The sequence below is a fragment of the Schistocerca gregaria genome, chromosome 4 (assembly GCF_023897955.1).
Source record: "Schistocerca gregaria isolate iqSchGreg1 chromosome 4, iqSchGreg1.2, whole genome shotgun sequence".
Lineage (NCBI taxonomy): Eukaryota > Metazoa > Arthropoda > Insecta > Orthoptera > Acrididae > Schistocerca > Schistocerca gregaria.
This window is the reverse complement of record NC_064923.1, coordinates 199,041,164-199,050,070: the sequence shown is the minus strand read 5'-3', so window position 1 is coordinate 199,050,070 and position 8,907 is coordinate 199,041,164.

Here is an 8,907-nt window from a genome sequence, read left to right as displayed (position 1 = left end):
GATCGCAGTTCGTAGTAATAGACGGCAAATCATCGAGTAAAACTGAAGTGATATCAGGTGTTCCCCAGTGAAGCGTCCTGGGACCTCTGCTGTTCCTGATCTATATAAATGACCTGGGTGACAATCTGAGCAGTTCTCTTAGATTGTTCGCAGATGATGCTGTAATTTACCGTCTAGTAAGGTCATCCGAAGACCAGTATCAGTTGCAAAGCGATTTAGAAAAGATTGCTGTATGGTGTGTCAGGTGGCAGTTGACGCTAAATAACGAAAAGTGTGAGATGATCCACATGAGTTCCAAAAGAAATCCGTTGGAATTCGATTACTCGATAAATAGTACAATTCTCAATGCTGTCAATTCAACTAAGTACCTGGGTGTTAAAATTACGAACAACTTAAGTTGGAAGGACCACATAGATAATATTGTGGGGAAGGTGAGTCAAAGGTTGCGTTTCATTGGCAGGACACTTAGAAGATGCAACAAGTCCACTAAAGAGACAGCTTACACTACACTCGTTCGTCCTCTGTTAGAATATTGCTGCGCGTTGTGGGATCCTTACCAGGTGGGATTGACGGAGGACATCGAAAGGGTGCAAAAAAGGGCAGCTCGTTCTGTATTATCACGTAATAGGGGAGAGAGTGTGGCAGATATGATACAGGAGTTGGGATGGAAGTCATTACAGCAAATACGTTTTTCGTCGCGGCGAGACCTTTTTACGAAATTTCAGTCACCAACTTTCTCTTCCGAATGCGAAAATATTTTGTTGAGCCCAACCTACATAGGTAGGAATGATCATCAAAATAAAATAAGAGAAATCAGAGCTCGAACAGAAAGGTTTAGGTGTTCGTTTTTCCCGCGCGCTGTTCGGGAGTGGAATGGTAGAGAGATAGTATGATTGTGGTTCGATGAACCCTCTGCCAAGCACTTAAATGTGAATTGCAGAGTAGTCATGTAGATGTAAATCCCAATCGGCCCAATTATGGAGCGACAAACACCGTCAAAACATCACGCAACCAACACCGACCTGAACTATAGCTGACAATGAGCCAGTCCGCCCTCTTCTAGAGTACTGTTGTAAGGTGTGGGATACGCATCAGATGGGATTGACGGAGGACATTGAAAAAGTCCAAAGAAAAGAAGCTCGTTTTGTATTATCGCGAAATAGGGTAGAGAGTGCTACGGATATTACACGCGAACTGGGGTGGCAGTAATTAAAACAAAGGCATATTTCGTAGCGGCAGGATGTCATGAAATTTCAATCACCAACTTTGTCTTCAGAGAGTGAAAATATATCATTTGTGGCCAGCTGCATAGGAAGAAATGATCATTGTAATAAAATGAGACGAATCAGAGCTCACACGGAAAGACTAAATTGTTCATTTTTCCCGTGCGCTGTTCGAGAGTGGAAAGGTAGAGAAATAGCTTGAAGGTGGTTCGATGAACTCGCTGCCACGCAGTTTACTGCGAATTGCAGAATAATCATGTAGATGTAGACGTAGTTGTAGATGGCGTCATATGGATGCGATATAGAGGGTCATGGTGTCAACATACTCCTCCCTCGCCAGTTGTCGGTTTTTTAGACCGTGGAGCCGCCTCAAATATCACCTCGATTGGCATCACCTCGTTCATGTCCTCCCAAGAAGAGAAAATCCCTGGTAGTACCGGCAAACGAACCGGAGTCCTCCGCATAGCAGCCAGACACACTGATCACTGAACTACGAGGAACACTTCATATCGGAGATTTTTTTAGCTTTGAAATAACTTACACCAAAGTCTTCACATGATGTTTTATAATTGTATAGGCATCCGCAGCCAGAGTCAGTCGGCATAAAAGTTTTCTGGGTATGGTACCGCACCATAATGTATAAAACTACTGCTGCTGAAGAAAAACCAACGTTTCCGCAACGGTTACAGTGGCCTTCTGCGGTTCTACTGGTCTACTTGTAAATTATGACGCGGTACCATACGAACAAAACTTTTATGTCAGTTTACATGATGTTTTTTTAATTCATTCAACTGTAGCTGAAATAAAACCATTTAACGGAATACACACGTCAGTTCAAGACATGATCAACTCTAGAATGTTGTTCCAGTGTCGGGACTTCTTATTCGTTATACAAGACAAAAGACATGGTTCAAATGCAGAGTCGCGCTGTTATGATCCTAACAGGTCACCATAAGCCGTACGACTAATGTCTCTGCTGCATAGCGTAGCCCAAACTGTAAATTTGGCAGACTACAGTGGTTTCGCTTCAGACAAATGGGAATTTTTCGGAATCCCAAATTCGCCAGTTTTTTTCCGTTCAGGTGTGAACCAAATGCAGCCAATATAAAATCCTTCATTATTAACCATCGCGAGACTCTGGTACATAGTCAGCCCTCTGTTGCACACCTATGGCCTGATGGCTTTGGGCTTCTAATGGAAACATGTGTACATTCTGTCGCAGTATTTTCTGCGTGCTGGAAGGCTTGAAACCGGTCGCTGCTGCAATCCTTCGGAAGGATTTCCTTGAATTTTACTGAATACTTCCAGAAACTGTAGCGACATTTCCAGGGATAACTACAGTTTGCCTGTGGCCAACATTCCCCGCTACATCGTCAGCCACGCTACCTGTCCATTGGAGTTTGGCGAAGAGCTTGTGTATGGTTTTGGCATCGGCTCCTTTTGGAACATTAAATTGTGTTTTAAAACTGCGTGTTGTTGCCACAGGATTGTGTTCTAATCTGTGGCATTCCAGAACAAAAAAATACGTTGTTCACTGAAATACCTGACTTCAATCTATTCATACGGTACGCTAACCTCGTTTCACGTTTCAGCAGTGAAACTGTTGGTCTGACCTGCGGCGCACTGTTTATAGGAACTAAGTACTGCGATTATAGCGCCACCGCTAGCAGCTTTCCGAATTAGTTTGAGGCTTCTGTATAAAATTCTGATAGCATTCAAAGTAAACCTACTGTTTGTTGCACTCGTCTATCGATCTTCCTGTACCGCCGCAGGAAAAAACTCTTGAGACATTCGCGTCTGCTCTGTAGTGGGTTCTAGCAAGCATAGATTTACTTCTGGAAGACGTCGTGCAGATAATAAAACAGCTACAAAATATTAGATTACTGTTCTAAAACTTGAACAGTATGAAACCTTTAACTTGGAAATAATCCATTTCCACAGAAATGTCACTTATATATTTGTTACTAGCGCCGAAAACTATAACTAATTCCTTGATACAATATAGAAGGATAGTCTCATCTCAGTGCACAGCTGACTACAACGTCGATATACAGGGTGGTCCATTGATCGTGACCGGGCCAAATATCTCACGAAATAAGCGTCAAACGAAAAAACTACAAAGAACGAAACTTGTTTAGCTTGAAGAGGGAAACCAGATGGCGCTATGGTTGGCCCGCTAGATGGCGCTGCCATAGGTCAAACGGATGTCAACTACGTTTTTTAAAAATAGGAACCCCCATTTTATTACATATTCGAGTAATACGTAAATAAATATGAATGTTCTAGTTGGAGCACTTTTTTTCCTCTGTGATAGATGGCGTTGTAATAGTCACAAACATATGGCTCACAATTTTAGACGAACAGTTAGTAACAGGTAGGTTTTCCAAATTCAAGTACAGAAAGTACGTACGTTTGAACATTTTATTTCGGTTGTTCCAATGTGATAATGTACCTTTGTGAATTTATCATTACTGAGAACGCATGCTGTTACAGCGTGATTACCTGTAAATACCACAGTAATGCAATAAAGGCTCAAAATGATGTCCATCAACCTAAATGCATTTGGCAGTACGTGTAACGACATTCCTCTCAACAGCGAGTAGTTCGCCTTCCGTAGTGTTCACACATGCAGTGACAATGCGCTGACGCATGTTGTCAGGCGTTGTCGGTGGATCACGATAGCAAATATCCTTCAACTTTTCCCACAGAAATAAATCCGGGGACGTCAGATCCGCTGAACGTGCGGGCCATGGTATGACGGTTCGACGACCAATCTGTCATAAAATACGCTATTCAATGCCGCTTCAGACGCACGCGAGTTGTGTTGGACATCCATCACGTTGGAAGTACATCGCCATTCTGTCATGCAGTGAAACATCTTGTAGAAATATCTGTAGAACATTATGTAGGAAATCAGCATACATTGCACCGTTTAGATTGCCATCGATAAAATGGGGGCCAATTATCCTTCCTCCCATAATGCCGCACGATACATTAACCCGCCAACGTCACTGATGTTCCACTTGTCGCAGCCATCGTGGATTTTCCGTTGCCCAATAGTGCATATTATGCTGGTTTACGTTACCGCTGTTGGTGAATGACGCTTCGTCACTAAATAGATCGCGTGCAAAAAATCTGTCATCGTCCCATAATTTCTTTTGTGCCCATGGCAGAACTGTACACGACGTTTAAAGTCGTCGCCATGCAATTTCTGGTGCATAGAAATATGGTACGAGTGCAATCGATGTTGATGTAGCATTCTCAACACCGAAGTTTTTGAGATTCCAGATTCTCGCGCAATTTGTCTGCTACTGATGGACGGATTAGCCGCGGCAGTAAAATTGGGCATCATCATTTGTTGCAGGTCGTGGTTGACGTTTTACATGTGGCTGAACACTTTCTGTTTCCTCAAATAACGTAACTATCCGACGAACGGTCTGGACACTTGGCTGATGTCGTCCAGGATACCGAGCAGCATACATAGCACACGCCCGTTGGGCATTTTGATTACAATAGCCATAAATCAAGACGATATCGACCTTTTACGCAATTGATAAACGGTCCATTTTAACACGGGTAATGTATCAGGAAGCAAACACCTTCCGCACTGACGGAATGTAACGTGATACAACGTACTTATACGTTTGTGACTATTACAGCGAAAAAGTGGTCCAACTAAAACATTCATATTTCTTTTTACGTACTACACGAATATGTCATAAAAATGGAGGTTCCTATTTTAAAAAACGCAGTTGATATCCGTTTGACCTATGGCAGCGCCATCTAGTGGGCCAACCATAGCGCCATCTGGTTTCCCCCTTCAAGCTAGACGAGTTTCGTTCTTTGTAGTTTTATCGTTTGATGCTTATTTCGTGATATATTTGGTCCGGTCACAATCAATGGACCACCCTGTATAGTTCTGGCTATTAATACCACTCGAGCTGCAGCATCCGAAGTAAGCCGATGCTGTCGTCGTAATCGATTAGTAGAGAGTGGTCCGCCTCTGGTGGCTGAGTGGCCAGCGCGACGGAATGTTTTACCTAATGGCCCGGGCTCGATTCCCGGCTGAGTCGGATATTTTCTCCGCTCGGGGACTGGGTGTTGTGTTGCCCTTATCATCATCATTTCATCCCCATCGACACGAAAGTCGCCGAAGTGGCGTCAACCCGAAAGACTTGCACCAGGCGATCTGTCTACCCGACGGGAGACCCTAGCCACACGGCATTTCCATACTAGAGAGTGGGCTGAGCGGCGCTTCTCTCTCTCTAAGTAATCTCCTAGCAGTAGCGACATGTGGACCTCCCTTGAGGGCACGTCTACGCCGGCTCTGACGTAAGTAACCTTCCGGTAGTAGCGGGGTATGGAACTTCTTGAGGGCATGCCTACGCCGACGTCTCTCATTCGTTGCTGTGTGTGTCAGCGAGCGTGCGTAGTTGTGGTTTCATCGTGAGGTACAAACTTTGACATGATACTTCGCTCTTTGGACGACACTACAATTCTCTACCGTACCGCCCCCCTACCCCCCCCCCCCTCCTACCCCATAAGCCGTCGCAGCGTTGTCGTGAGTGTTGGGGGGAGGGGGGGGGGGTGGAATGGAGGGCCCAATGCGGACGTAAATGAGGAGACAGGGATTGTAACGACGGCCAGTGGTAGCGCCCTTCCTGCACCCCGGTATCCAGGTATCCATCTCGTGAGTGAACGGGAACACTGGCTGAAAAACCGGCCGTAGAGTGCATGCCTGTATCCAGTGACGCAGGCAGATGCTGTGGTCGACTGTAAGCGGAACTCCTGAGGCGTCGTGATGGCTGTCTGGGCTGCCGTCGCAACGGACATCGGCTGACGCTGTAGGACCATTGGCGATAGCAATGTCAACTGCACAGCATCGGTCTCCATCGGCATCACTCTAGACGTCAAAAACTGTGACGGATGGAGAGACAGAGATGACTGCTGCTGCGAAGGCCAGCGGCGTGCTGTGTCTATGAGCAAAACTTTGCCTAAGGATCACTGACATGAGAGTGTCGGAGCTGGCTCTCGTGACGCCGATGAAGCCCGGCAGAACGTTGAACGACACAAAAAGGATGATCCAAGACTGATGTGATGTAATCGAGCCTCCAACGCTGTTTATCGTCTAAAACTATAAAGTAAACTTCACTCTGCGGCTGAAACTATGTCTGACGGGGGCAATGAGGTGTTGCCGTGGCAGCCGCAGAAGATACAGCAGGGTACGGTGACGAAGAGCGTGTAATAATTCTGCTAACAACTTTCCATCACCTGACAAGGAGTGGCAGGAGGAAAGAAAAACCTGAAGTCTTGCTCTCATGTGTGGGAGGAATGGAATTTCTCGATGTCACTTTTGAACATTTAGACGAACCGTTCAGCTTCACCGCTAGATTGAGCATGAAAAGCAGCATTAGTTTGTCAGCACAAAAATGTTGAAAATCAGCTGCTGTGTATTGCGGTCTATTGTCCGACACAAGAACTTCAAAAATGGTTCAAATGGCTCTGAGCACTATGGGACTTAACTTCTGAGGTCATCTGTCCTCTTGAACTTAGAACTACTTATACCTAACTAACCTAAGGACATCACACACACCCATGACCGAGGCAGGATTCTAACCCGCGACCGTAGACTGTAGCGCCTAGAACCGGTCGGCCTCCCTGGCCGGCCAAGAACTTCAGTAAGACCTTCAAGACACAAAGCAGAAGACGAATCGGAAATATACTAGTGTCAAAAATTAAAGCAAGAAACCGATATTTCTCTGTCCTATCTCTGATTCACGACATAATCATACGTTCGTGTTATGCACGGAAGATGGCACTCCGGTCAACAAACAACCACACCAACAATGACGTGAGGGAACCTATCAAACGGGATAGTGTTTGCGTTACTCCCACATCCACAATCGTTGTGTACAGTCGCAGACGGTGCAGTACGACTCAGAGGAGAAGCGTACCATACTCTCTGCAGTGGTAGGCCATAGCAAGAATGGAAGCAGGGCAGTCGCAAACTGATGTGGTTCGATGGCTTATTGTGAACCATTCCGTTGCTTTTCTGCTATAGCGACAGTTTATAGAAACCGAAACTGTATCTTGAAGATATAGGGCGACCACATGTGACATCAAAAAGAGAGAACCATATTTGGCTGTAACGGCATGACAGTACCTCCTTAGTAATGCATGGAAACTGGCATCTGACCTCGCAGCGTCCACTGGACGCGTTGTATCGAGGCAAACGGTGTACAGAAGACTTCTGCACTGTGGCCTTTATTGCCAGAGACCTACTGTACTTCAAAGAAGGGAACGTCTAGAGTGGTATCGGCAACATGGCACACAGACGGTCGAGCACTGGGCTAATGTTCCTTACGCGGATGACTTCCGATATGGCCTGGAGATTGATTCTCGACGGATTCGCATCTGGAGCAAACGTCGAACACGATTTCGGGAACCAAACATTGTGGAAAGAGACCGATGTCGTGGACGATCCCTAATTATGTGGGCATGGGTTATACTGACCACTGGAAAACCTTTTCATGAAATTGTACGGGCGAATCGGCAAGGTTTACCTGCTGTCAGGTAACGCGACGAGATCTTGGGACCTAACATGCGGTAGTTGCGAGGTGCTGTCGCCTCAGACTTCGTACTGATGGACGATCATGCTCGGCCTCATAGAGCACGGGTGGTTTATGTTTTCTTGGACACGGAAGATATTGTTTGCATTGTTTGGCCTACTCGCCGATTTGAATCCCACAGAGCATATTTGGGATGCACTAGGAAGATGGATTGCATCACGTCAGCATCCAACAATCACTTTCCAAGAACTGCGAACATCTCTGAAGGCAGAATGAGCGTTATTGCCTCAACATGGGAATGATGACGTCGTTCACGACATGCCCTTTAATTGCCTGGCCCGCATTGCTGCTAAAGGTGCTCACGCGCAATACTGAGCACATAATCAGTTGTCGGAATGTGTGTGCAAATCCGTTAATTTGGAAAAAAATGAACTTTTTCGTTTACTATTATGCATGTTCTAGTTGTTTATTCTTTATATTGTTTCCACTTTATTACCACCTGTCTGTACTGTATTGTGCCAAAATATACGCAACCTTGCAAAATTTCCTTTTGTTGCTTTAATTTTGGACACCAGCGTAGCACTAGCAGAAGTGGTAGATTTGATTGTGACTATAACCATCGCATGTTCCAAAATGGACCTGTGAAATCAGTATGTATACACTAATACATTCCGGACAGACATGGCCACTGAAAAAAGTTTTTCGGCAGTGCGGACTGGTGCTCTGCATACACATTGCAATGGGGGTCACCTGCTGAAACCGAGCTTCCATGCCATGCCAAGTGCAATGACTGTCTAGCAATTTGCTTGGTACAAATTATGCCCCAGTGACCTTGGTGCAACAAAGACAAAAGTTTTCGCTCGAGGGAGTGAGAAATCACAACGCGTGCATTGTCATTCTCTGTACGCAGCAGCAGAACACCGGGTTGCACAAATAGTTTATGATCACGCAAAAATAGCGACGTGCCACTGCATGAGGAATTTGTTTCAAACTACATAGCCACTGAATGCACACATATTGCAGAATTACCTACCTGGTTCGGAAGCAGTTGCTCCAGCAATACGCCGAAAATTGAGACGAAAAATTTTGAAGATTTGCAAAGTACTAAGTACTGA